Genomic DNA, 10,736 nt, shown 5'->3' with positions numbered 1-10,736 from the left:
TAATTACAATATCATTTTAAGAACAACTTTGAGCAAATAAGTAATTTTGACTATTATAAACACCCAAACTAATTATAAAGGACATATGAAGGAAGATGCTATTTGTAACCAGAGAAAGAACTGATAAGTAGAAGTATGTATAGAATGATTTTTTTCCTATTTTGTGTCTAATGGTAGCCATCTCTAGGGCATGGGGCAGGGAAAGAGGGGAAAAAAGGGGAAAAAAACCTTACATGATAACTTTATTATATATTTAAAAGGAATAGCAAGATGCACATGATAGATTTACAGTTTCATGTGCAATAATTTTTTATGATACTAAGTTATGGAAATACTTGTTTTATTCCATTAATTAGAAATAAAATAAATAAATAAAAATTTAAATAAAAAACAAAAGGAAAAAGTAGGGAAGGCTTTATTTGAATTATATGCAAAGTGAAGTAAGCAGAATCAAAATACACATACAGACAGACAGACACACACACACTTTGGCATCTCAACGGAAAATAGATTAGAGTGGTGAGAGACTTGAGGCAGGTAGAGCTACCAGCAAGCTGTTGCAATAACCCAGGCATGAGTTAATGAGACCTGTACCAAGAAGGTAGCAGTGTCAGTGGCAAGAAGAGGGTGCATTTGAGTGGTTTCAAAGGTATAATCGATGAACTTTGGCAACTGTTTGGATATGGAAGGTGAAAGATAGTGAGGAGTTGAGACCTAGGTTGAAAAAGAACCTCAAGGACTGGGAGGATGGATCCCTTCCATGCTATGACTAAGCAAACCTCCTTTTGTTTCTATTAAGTTATGAGTCTTTCATTACACTTCAATTTCATTCTCTCTTTTTTTTTTAATTAGTGAGGCAATTGGGGTTAAGTGACTTGCCCAGGGTCACACAGCTAGTAAGCGTTAAGTGTCTGAGGTCGGATTTGAACTCAGGTCCTCCTGACTCCAGGGCCGGGGCTCTATCCACCGTGCCACCTAGCTGCCCCTCAATTTCATTCTCAACTACTAGGAGGCTTACTTGCCTGAGTCAGTTTCAGCCTCTAACAGTTAATGATGGTTGGGGGAGGGGGGGAAGCGGTGGAGCTGTAGGGGAGGGAGAAAAAACAGAGTTGGACAATTCAAGGGAAAAAAATGATCCTTGGGTGTCCTCCAAACTTCTGGTACTACCTCCTATTATAGTCATTGCTTAATTTGAGGCTTCTACCATTGCCCCTGGGGAATTAGTGGGTAAACTGTCTATGACCACTCAGCAAATAAGAGACCAATATATCCTTAAGAACTGTACCTCGAAGATAACAGCAGGAAACTGTGTTTTAGGCCCACCAGCTGTGTTGTCCCTCGGGTGGCCAGTCCCATAATGTAAGCCTCCTCCAAGTTCTACTAAGGGATTTCTTTAAAACTCAAAGCAGATGGCAGGGATTGAATTTGGGGGATTAAAAGTGATTTCTTTTTTTCCCTGTAGAAAAGGACACATGCATGTGAATGAGATGTGCCCTGAATTTGCTGGCACCTGATGCCTTCCTATTGCTAATGATCATCACCTTGAGGGAATCCTACCAAGGAGAAAGCTCCTGTCAGCTTTAAGGGAGTTTTCTACAATGTAAATTTGACATCAGAACTTTGTAGTTTAAATGGAATAGTTTTTGTCCCTTGGATCTTACAATGAGATTTGCATTTAAATGAGGAAAAAACTGTTTAGATTTTTTGGAAATGGCAGTGCAGTTGAATAAACTCTACCCAGTTCTATAATTTTACATGGACATAGACAACCATCTGAGGGGTGGCATGAAGAATCCCAACAATGAGGGTATACAAACCAAGACAGATGCCTGCAATTTAGGATTGTCAGAATGTGCTGAAGGAATAGTTTGAGAACTTTTCTGACATTTGGGAGGCCATTTAGAAAAGCAATGTGGATCGTGTTGTAATTCTTTGGTGCAAAGGACTATTTGGAGGGTATGAAAAGACAGTGCTTAATTTCCATCCGGAGCTCTGAATTTAGATATAAAGAGAAATATGCCAATTGTTTCCCAGTTGATTTGCTGAACACAAGAGGGGCTCTATCAGTTTAAAAAAGAAAGATTGTCTGTGTGTGTGTGTGTGTGTGTGTGTGTGTGTGTGTGTGTGTGTCTCTCTCTCTCTCTCTCTGTGTCTCTGTACCTCTGTCTCTCTCTCCACTAGTGGGGCATTCCTGCAGAGAGTTCTCCCCACCCCCGCTGCCCCCACAACAGAAATAGTTACTGTTTGCACATGGTAGATCAAACTATATATTAGTCTAGAGTAGTATCTGGCTTTGTGTATTTTTGGTTTTGCTTTGTGTCTCTTTCTCTGAGTATAAGTGGATAATCCTGATTTGGAAAGTCCTAGTCTTGGGGCCAGCCTTGTGAGTTCAAGTTATCAGAAGCTTGTGGCTCCCTCAAAGGGAGCTGACTGGCAGCAAGAAGTATTTTCTGTTTTGGGGAAGGTGACTAGTGAAAAGAAGAGGAACCAAAACCTTGGTATAATCAGACTCCCTTAAGGTGCTAAACTATCCCATATTAAGGTCCCAGACCTCATCAACTAGTGGTCATGTATTTCCTATGACACTGGGCAAGTCATTTAAACTTCCAATTCCCAAGTAATTCAATAAGACTATCATTCAAAGGAGGGTGTTACTTTAGTGCTGATGTACAGGGGTAGAGGGGGTTTTCTCACCAGGAATTCCCTACATTAATGAAATAGAGTTGGGGGGGGGCGGAAATCAGTAAATCCTATATCTCTTCTGCCCTTTGTAGCTAAACTGCAAAAAGGCCATCTACAAGAGATGCCTCCACTTTCTTTCCTCTCACTCTTTTCTTAACCCTTTACAATCTGGCTTCCTACCTTGTCATTCCACCTAAACTGGTCTCCAAAGTAACTAATGATGACTTCGTTTCCAAATCCAGTGGCCGTTCCTCTATCCCTTGACTTCTCTGCAGCCTTTAACACTGGAGATCATTCCTCCTTGACACTCTCTTCTCTCCTGGTTTTCCTCCTACCTATTTGACTGCTCCTTTTCTGTCTCCTTTGCTGGATCTTCCTCTAAAGCATGCCCTCTGACAGCAACCCCTTCCCAGTTCTGTCCCGGCCCTTCTTCTCTCCCCTCTCTATACTACTTCACTTGGTTATCTCATTAGCTCCCATGGATTAAATTACTATCTCTATGCCGATGATTCTCAGATTTACCTATCCTGCCCCAAACTCTCTATTTACCTCCAATCCCACATCTCCAACTGCCTTTCAGACATCTGATATGTCTGGTAGATACCTTAAACTTATATCTAAAACAGAACTCGTCTTTCTCCTTCCCCCTCCCCCCCCACTCTCCGTATTAGAGTCAAGGGCAACATTATCCTTCAAGTCCCTCAGGCTCATAACAGAGGTGTCATCTTCCTCAACTCAGGCTATCTCTTACTCTCCATATCTATTGCCAAGGGCTATTGATTTCACCTCTCATCTCTCAAATACATCCCCTTCTCTCCTCTGACACTGCCACCACTCTGGTGCAGGTCTTTGTCACCTCACACCCCAACTATTGCAATAGTCTATTGGTGGGTCTGAGTGCTTTAAGTCTCTCCCCTCTCCAATTCATCCTCCATTCAATGACATGATTTTCATAAAATACTGGCCAAACCATGTCACACACATACCCCTCCTGTCCAAAAAACTCCAGCAGCTTCCCATTGCCTCCAGGCAAATACAAAATGCTCTGTTTGGCATTCAGAGCCCTTCATAACCTAGCCCCCTCTATCTTTCCAGTTTTCTTTCACCTAATTCCCCAAGCCATCTCTGATCCAGTGACACTAGCTGTTCCATGAAGAAGACACTCCATCTCTCAGGCCCTGACATTCTCTCTGGCTATCCCTCATGCCTGGAATGCTCTCCCTCTCCTGCTTGGACTACTGATCTCCTGATTTCCTTTAAGTCTCCACTATATTTCCCCTTTTACAGAATATCTTTTCCAATACCTCTCCATTCTAGTGCCTTTCCTCTATTGATTACTTCTCATTGATCCCATATATAGGTTGCTCTGTGTTTATGTGTGTGTATATACACAAATATACATATTCATATGTATATTTGCATTTTATTACCTCCATTAGATTATAAACTTGAGGGCAGAGACTGGGGGGGGGTGTTTCTTTTTGTGTCCTCAGCACTTAGTACAATGCCTGACAAATATTAGATGCTTACTAAATGTTTGTTGATTATTTGATCACTATATTCTCAGTTGAATTGTTTTTTTTTTCTTTTTTAGTAATGCCAGAATGTTTGAGCAGAATTCAGTGGCCATTTAGTACAACTCATACTAAAAAAAAAAGAATCCCCAACAGGATATAGCTGGTAATCCAATCTCTGTTTGAAGACCTCTGTTGGTAGTGGGGGGAGGTGAAGAGAAGAAAATACACTACTTCCCAAAGAAGCTCATTCTGGTTACAGATAGCTCTGTGATTCTATTTGTGAACTTTCCATGCTTTTGAATGCTACCTTATTTGAGATAACTTTTAAAAACTTAACTCTAGTACTTTAAAAATTATATTGTGTTTTTTAAAATAATAAACATTTTTATTTAAAGTTTTGAGTTCCAAATTCTATCCCCTTTCCTCCCTCCCCTGCCCTCCCTGAGGCAGTTAGCAACAGATGTGGGTTATACTTGTGCAATTATGTAAAACATTACTATATTAGTCATTTTGTACAAGAAAACTTGAATAAAAGAATAAAATGAATGAAAATGAAAAATAGCATGTCTGTGTTCAATCAATATCAGTTCTTTCTTTGGAAGTGGATACTATGCTTCATTGTTAGTCCTTTGGTATTGTCTTGGATCATTGTATTGCTGAAAATAGTTGTCATTCACAGTTTTTCATCAAACAATATTGCTGTCACTGTTCACAATATTCTCTTGGTTCTGCTCACTTCATTATACATCAGTTCATATAAGTCTTTCCAGGTCTTTCTGAAATCGTCCTATTTGTCATTCCTTATAGTACAATAATATTCCATCATAATCATATACCGCAGTTTAAAAATTATATTGTTTTTATTAGAAATTTTTTTGCATGCATTAAGGGCAGCTAGGTGACAGAGTACTAGACCTGGCTGGAGACAGGTAGACCTGAATTCAAATCTGACCCTGGGCAAGACACTTAACTCCTGTTTGCCCCAGGATTATTAAAATTATTAACACCTACATCCCAGGGTTGTTGTGAGGATCAAATGAGATACTAATTGCAAAGTGTTTAGTATGATGCCTACTACATAGTAAGCACTATATAAATATTATTAGTTGTTATTATCATTATTATTTGCTCAGGTCTAGCTACTCTTCCCAATTTATCTTAAGTACCATTATGACTTCTTTATATAACTCATTCCATTCTGAGTTGGTAGAGTCCAAATGTGTCCGTTGTAGTCCCTTAGAAGAATGAACATAGCTGGCTCCTGTCTGTCAGAAAGTTCAAGGATTTTCCATTCACTTTCTCCCTCTATTCCATACACAAAAGTCTCCAAAAAGTCAAAGTGACATAGGTCTTTTATTTTCCCAAACTTACCAGCAAAAGTAACACTTTCCCCCCTAATATAGACTTGTACAAATTCAACAAAAAACATTTTACAAAAATGGTTATCTCTGGTGGTAGTGGTTGTTGTTGTTGTGGTGGTGGTGGTGGTGGTGATAGTGGTGTCATTTTCAGTCATGTCCGACTCTGATACCAGAGGTTATTGTTCACTTAGTACTCAAAAAGGGCCTATACTAAACAATATAAATTGGAAAAATTAAAGAAATAAAAATTAGAATTTTAATAAGTAACAAAAGTGAGAAAAAACTGGGGGAAGAAAAGGAAAATTGAGTTTCCCTCTGAAAGAAAAGGGAGCAAAGTTATAAATGTGTGATGAAAACAATCAAATTACTTTTATTCTAGGGGGCAGCTAGGTGGCGCAGTAGATAAAGCACCAGCCCTGGATTCAGGAGTACCTGAGTTCAAGTCCGGCCTCAGACACTTGATACTTACTAGCTGTGTGACCCTGGGCAAGTCACTTAACCCCCATTGCCCCACAGAAAAAACAAAAAACAAAATAAATTACTTTTATTCTAATTAGTGCCAGGTTGGATGGTATTTGCTAGAGAAGGATGGTAGTACTAACTATTTAGGAATTCAGCATGCATTAGTAGACAGGAAAGAATATCATAGGTGTAGATGACTTGTCCTGAAGGCTACATGATATTGAAACTATAGTGATACCTTAAAGAGTAAAAGCTGTGGGGGCAGCTAGGTGGTGCAGTGGTAAAGCACCGGCCCTGGATTCAGGAGGACCTGAGTTTAAACCTGGCCTCAGACACTTGACACTTACTAGCTGTGTGACCCTGGGCAAGTCACTTAGCCCTCATTGCCCTGCAAAAAAAAAAAAAAGAGTAAAAGCTGTGGGGGCAGCTAGGTGGTGCAGTGGATAAAGCACTGGCCCTGGATTCAGGAGTTCCTGAGTTCAAATCTTGCCTCAAACACTTGACACTACTGTGTAACCCTGGGCAAGTCACTTAACCCCCATTACCCAGAAAAAAAAAAAAAGAGTAAAAGCTGTGTTTCACCCAAAGAGTTTTATTGCAAACATGCTATCAAGGGACAGTTGGTGCTATCCCGGTCATATCACTCTATAGCCATGAAAGCTCTACATGATGACTTTGTATAATATGATTGACTTTCTTAACTCATATGTGTCAAGAAAGTTCCCACACTAGTATCAAGCAGACTCTGATGGCCCAGGATGTTTTCCTGTGTTACCAAGAAGTTTGCGATTTATACTTATAATGTACAAAGTAAAACATTACCAACTCATACGGAAAATTTGGAGAATATAAGTACCAGAAATATGCCAGTACTTTGGTTCATTGTGTGCAGATCAAAACATTACTAATTCATACTGCATTGCCACCTTATACAGAATATTTCTACCTGATAAGTACCAGAAACCCTTTAAATTTTGTCTATATTAACATCTTACATCTGGAAGGAGATATCAGTTATAATTGACAGCAAGTATTTGTGGGTGTTCCCATTCAAGAACCAGAAAGCTTCCATACTTGTAAAATATTGTGAAAATAATATTTCTTAACATATGGATTTCCTGCTAGGATCCATTTGAACCAAGGCAGGTGGTACAATGGATAGAGTACCAGGTTTGGAGTCAGGAAGACTCACCTTTATGAGTTCAAATCTGGCCTCAGACACTTATTAGCTGTGTAATCATGGGTAATTTGCTTAACTCTGTCTCTGTTTTCTTATTTATAAAATGAGCTAGAGAAGGAAATGGCAAACCACTCCAGTATTTTTGCCCCAAAAAGGGTCAGGAAGAGTTGGACATGACTGAAAAATGACTGAACAACAGACACCTTGAAAGCATGCTGATAAAGGAAATATTAGCTTCGATGAGCATTAGGAAATCTATACCTTGCTACTGTCAAGGGGGCAATCTGAATGTTTCAATTGATGAATCCATTAGGTACACAGAGACCATAACAAAAATCTCAGTGGAGTCATTTTGTGGCTTCCTAGTATACATATTCAATTCTACCAAAAATAATGTTACTGGCTTTACACTCTCTTTGCTAATGTTTGAATGGGAGCTATGCCTACATATTGATCTGTGTTTTGGAACCTCTGAAGATGAGACCACAGGCATTCACAATCAACACATCTTGACAAAAAAAAAAAAAGAAAAGAAAAGAAAAAGTAAAACAAGCTTACCATCTAGCTACACCTTCCGCCAAGAATGTTGAAAGAAAGAATTTATGTCCAAGTTCATTGCCAAGAAGGATACAGTTCTACTAAGAAATCTTGGTATTCTTGGTATTCATGGTATTCCCTCAAATTAGCAAATCAATGGAATTTATCCCTTACTCAATTGTGGAGAAACTAGTCAACTTGTCAGTTGATGAAATAGACCCAGAAAGTGGTGAGGGCCCTTCAAAAACAATTCAGTATAATCACTAATGTAAGTTAGCTAGTTGGCCTCCCTGACAAGCAAGTTGAATAAAGGGAAAGAGAGCACCTGCCAAATCATGTAAAGTCATCCTGTCCCAAACAATGGCTCGGAAACAGATACTTCAAGTGAAGAAGACTTTGTATCCTGTAACCCCAAAATAAGTTTAAAAAAAAGGGGCAGCTAGGTGGCACAGTGGACGGAGCACTGGCCCTGGAGTCAGGAGGACCTGAGTTCAAATCTGGCCTCAGACACTTGACACTTACTAGCTGTGTGACCCTGGGCAAGTCACGTAACCCCAATTGCCTCACCCCCAAAAAAATAAATAAATAAGTTCAAACACTGGGAGTGGCCTGAACTCGGAAGTGCCACCTTTTCTACGGAATACTTCAGCAGACCATACTCTTAGAGCACATCTATGCCACAGGACCATAATACATCTACTATCTACTCTGTGTCCTCTACAGGTTCAGGTTTAGGAAGGCAAGACTGACAAGGATAATATGTCACTCATAATGCCAGCTAGCACTGACATAATAACAAATATGTTAATTGGCCATAGAAAAGCAAAGACTGGCTGATCAGTGATCAGACTTACTTATAATGTACAAGGTAAAAACTGATGAAACAGTCATACTTGTATCCAGATCATAACACAAATTGTTAACTCACACAATGATTACTGTATGTTCAATCTGCTCCTGATCTATTATTTTTCTTATGTTTATTTGCATTGTATTATTTGCATTGAATTGTTATTGCAATTGCATTGTATACCATGCATGTATTACATAGTTTATTAATTATTCTTAGTTTTTCCATTAGCTAGGTCAGTCAGCCAATAAACATTTATTAAATAACTAATATGTGTGAGGCACTGTACTAAACCCTGGGGCTACAAAGAAAGGAAAGAGACAGTCTCTGCCCATGAAGAACTTACATTCTAATGAGGGAGATAACATGCAAACAACTATGTATAAACAAGTTATATAAAGGATAGGAAATAATACTTATCAGAGGGGACAGCTAGGTGGCGCAATGGATAAAGCACTGACCCTGGATTCAGGAGGACCTGAGTTCAAAGCTGGCCTCAGGCACTTGATACTTACTAGCTGGGTGACCCTGGGCAAGTCACTTAACCCCCCTTGCCCCACAAAAATTTTTTTAAAAAAATACTTATCAGAGAGAGATCCCTGGAAATTAAGGATTGTGGAAAGCTTCCAGTAAAATGTAGGATTTTTTTTTTTTTAGTGAGGCAATTGGGGTTAAGTGACTTGCCCAGGGTCACACAGCTAGTAAGTGTTAAGTGTCTGAGGCCGGATTTGAACTCAGGTACTCCTGACTCCAGGGCCGGTGCTCTATCCACTGTGCCACCTAGCTGCCCCAAAATGTAGGATTTTAACTGGACTTGAAGGAAGCCAGAGTATCCAAGATGTAGGAATGGGGTGCAGGGGACAAGCTTTCCAGGCAGAAGGTATAGCCTATGAAACTGTAAAGAGCCAAGAGATAGAGCACCTTATATAAGAAACAGCAAGGAGGTCAAGGTCTCCTTGGAGGCCTGGCACATATCAGAGTAAAGATTAGCCTCAAAGTTACCAGGAATAATGTCACTGGCTTTACACCCTGATGAGAGAGTGACATTCCCACAGGGAAAACTTGGTGTCTCTAAGCTCTTCTAATACCTCAACATCACGTTATATCGAGCCACCTTCAGTGCCAACAATGAGCCGCAGGTTGTTACCTCTTTCATGGTGTATGGTTCTGCAAAGGATCTCATCTGCACGCAGTTCATGGATGGTGTAAATGAGTAGGCAATTGCATACATCCCACAAGGAATTCTAAAAGGACTAGACCACATCTATCATATGATCTATGTATGAAGGAGTGTTAAAGCCAGTCACATCCCAATCTCAGAGGATGGAAATATCTGTTTGGCCTATTTAGCAGTCTCAGCATGATTAGTGATGGGCAGCAGCAGCATTGTCTGTTTTCCCCAAATGTAGCATGAAGGTCCTGCCTTGGTTCAGTTCTGATGTTTGTTGGTTTTGTTTTGTTTTGTTGTTTTTTCCAGAATCTTCAGGGTTATGATGCCAAGTCTGACATATCCAATGTGGGAATCATAGCCTGAGAGCTGGCCAATAGCCACATCCTCTTTAAGGACATCTCTACTATCTAAAAGCTTCTGGAAAAACTAAATGAGACAGGACTTCTGGGTCAAGTAATCAACAAGATGGAGGACTAGACATTTTCTCTGATCCTCCCAATCTTGCAAACCTCTCCAAAATAGAAATTGTGTGCCAGTGATAAAGCAATTTCAGCTGTCTTCACAATTAAAGACACAGGAATCAAAAAGGCTAAAACAACAACACAAACCCAATAAACTGACTTCTACACTGAGCTCACTCAGCAAACACCTCCCCCCCACACTTCCCAAAACCAGCAGCAAGGTTGCATTTATCTGACCCAAGAATCTAACCCAAGGATGAGACGGCTCCTACCCAACCTCATCCCTAGACCCTTCCTTCTGTTTAGTAATGTAGAGACCCCAGATCCAGTCTTCAGAAGCTTGCTAGGGCCAGCCAGCACCACAGTGCTCCAGAGGAGGAAGTTGGCTGGCACCCTGATACCCATCCAGCAAAATATTAGTGCTCTAGGGGGCAGAAGCCTGCTGATGGGAGGGACAGTGTTCTGTGCTGTAAAATATCTCTGTGGTCGATCCAGTAACATGAGAAAGGAGCAGA

General features: G+C 40.1%; 1 pseudogene; it reads left to right on the top strand.

Annotated features, from left to right (window-relative positions):
• The first annotated feature begins 9,599 nt into the window (after positions 1 to 9,599).
• Positions 9,600 to 10,171, top strand: LOC122747448 (annotated as a pseudogene).
• The last annotated feature ends 565 nt before the right edge of the window (positions 10,172 to 10,736 follow it).

This window comes from Dromiciops gliroides, chromosome 3 (assembly GCF_019393635.1).
Source record: "Dromiciops gliroides isolate mDroGli1 chromosome 3, mDroGli1.pri, whole genome shotgun sequence".
NCBI lineage: Eukaryota > Metazoa > Chordata > Mammalia > Microbiotheria > Microbiotheriidae > Dromiciops > Dromiciops gliroides.
Note: the sequence above shows the minus strand (reverse complement) of the source record. Positions and strands in the feature narration are given on the sequence as shown.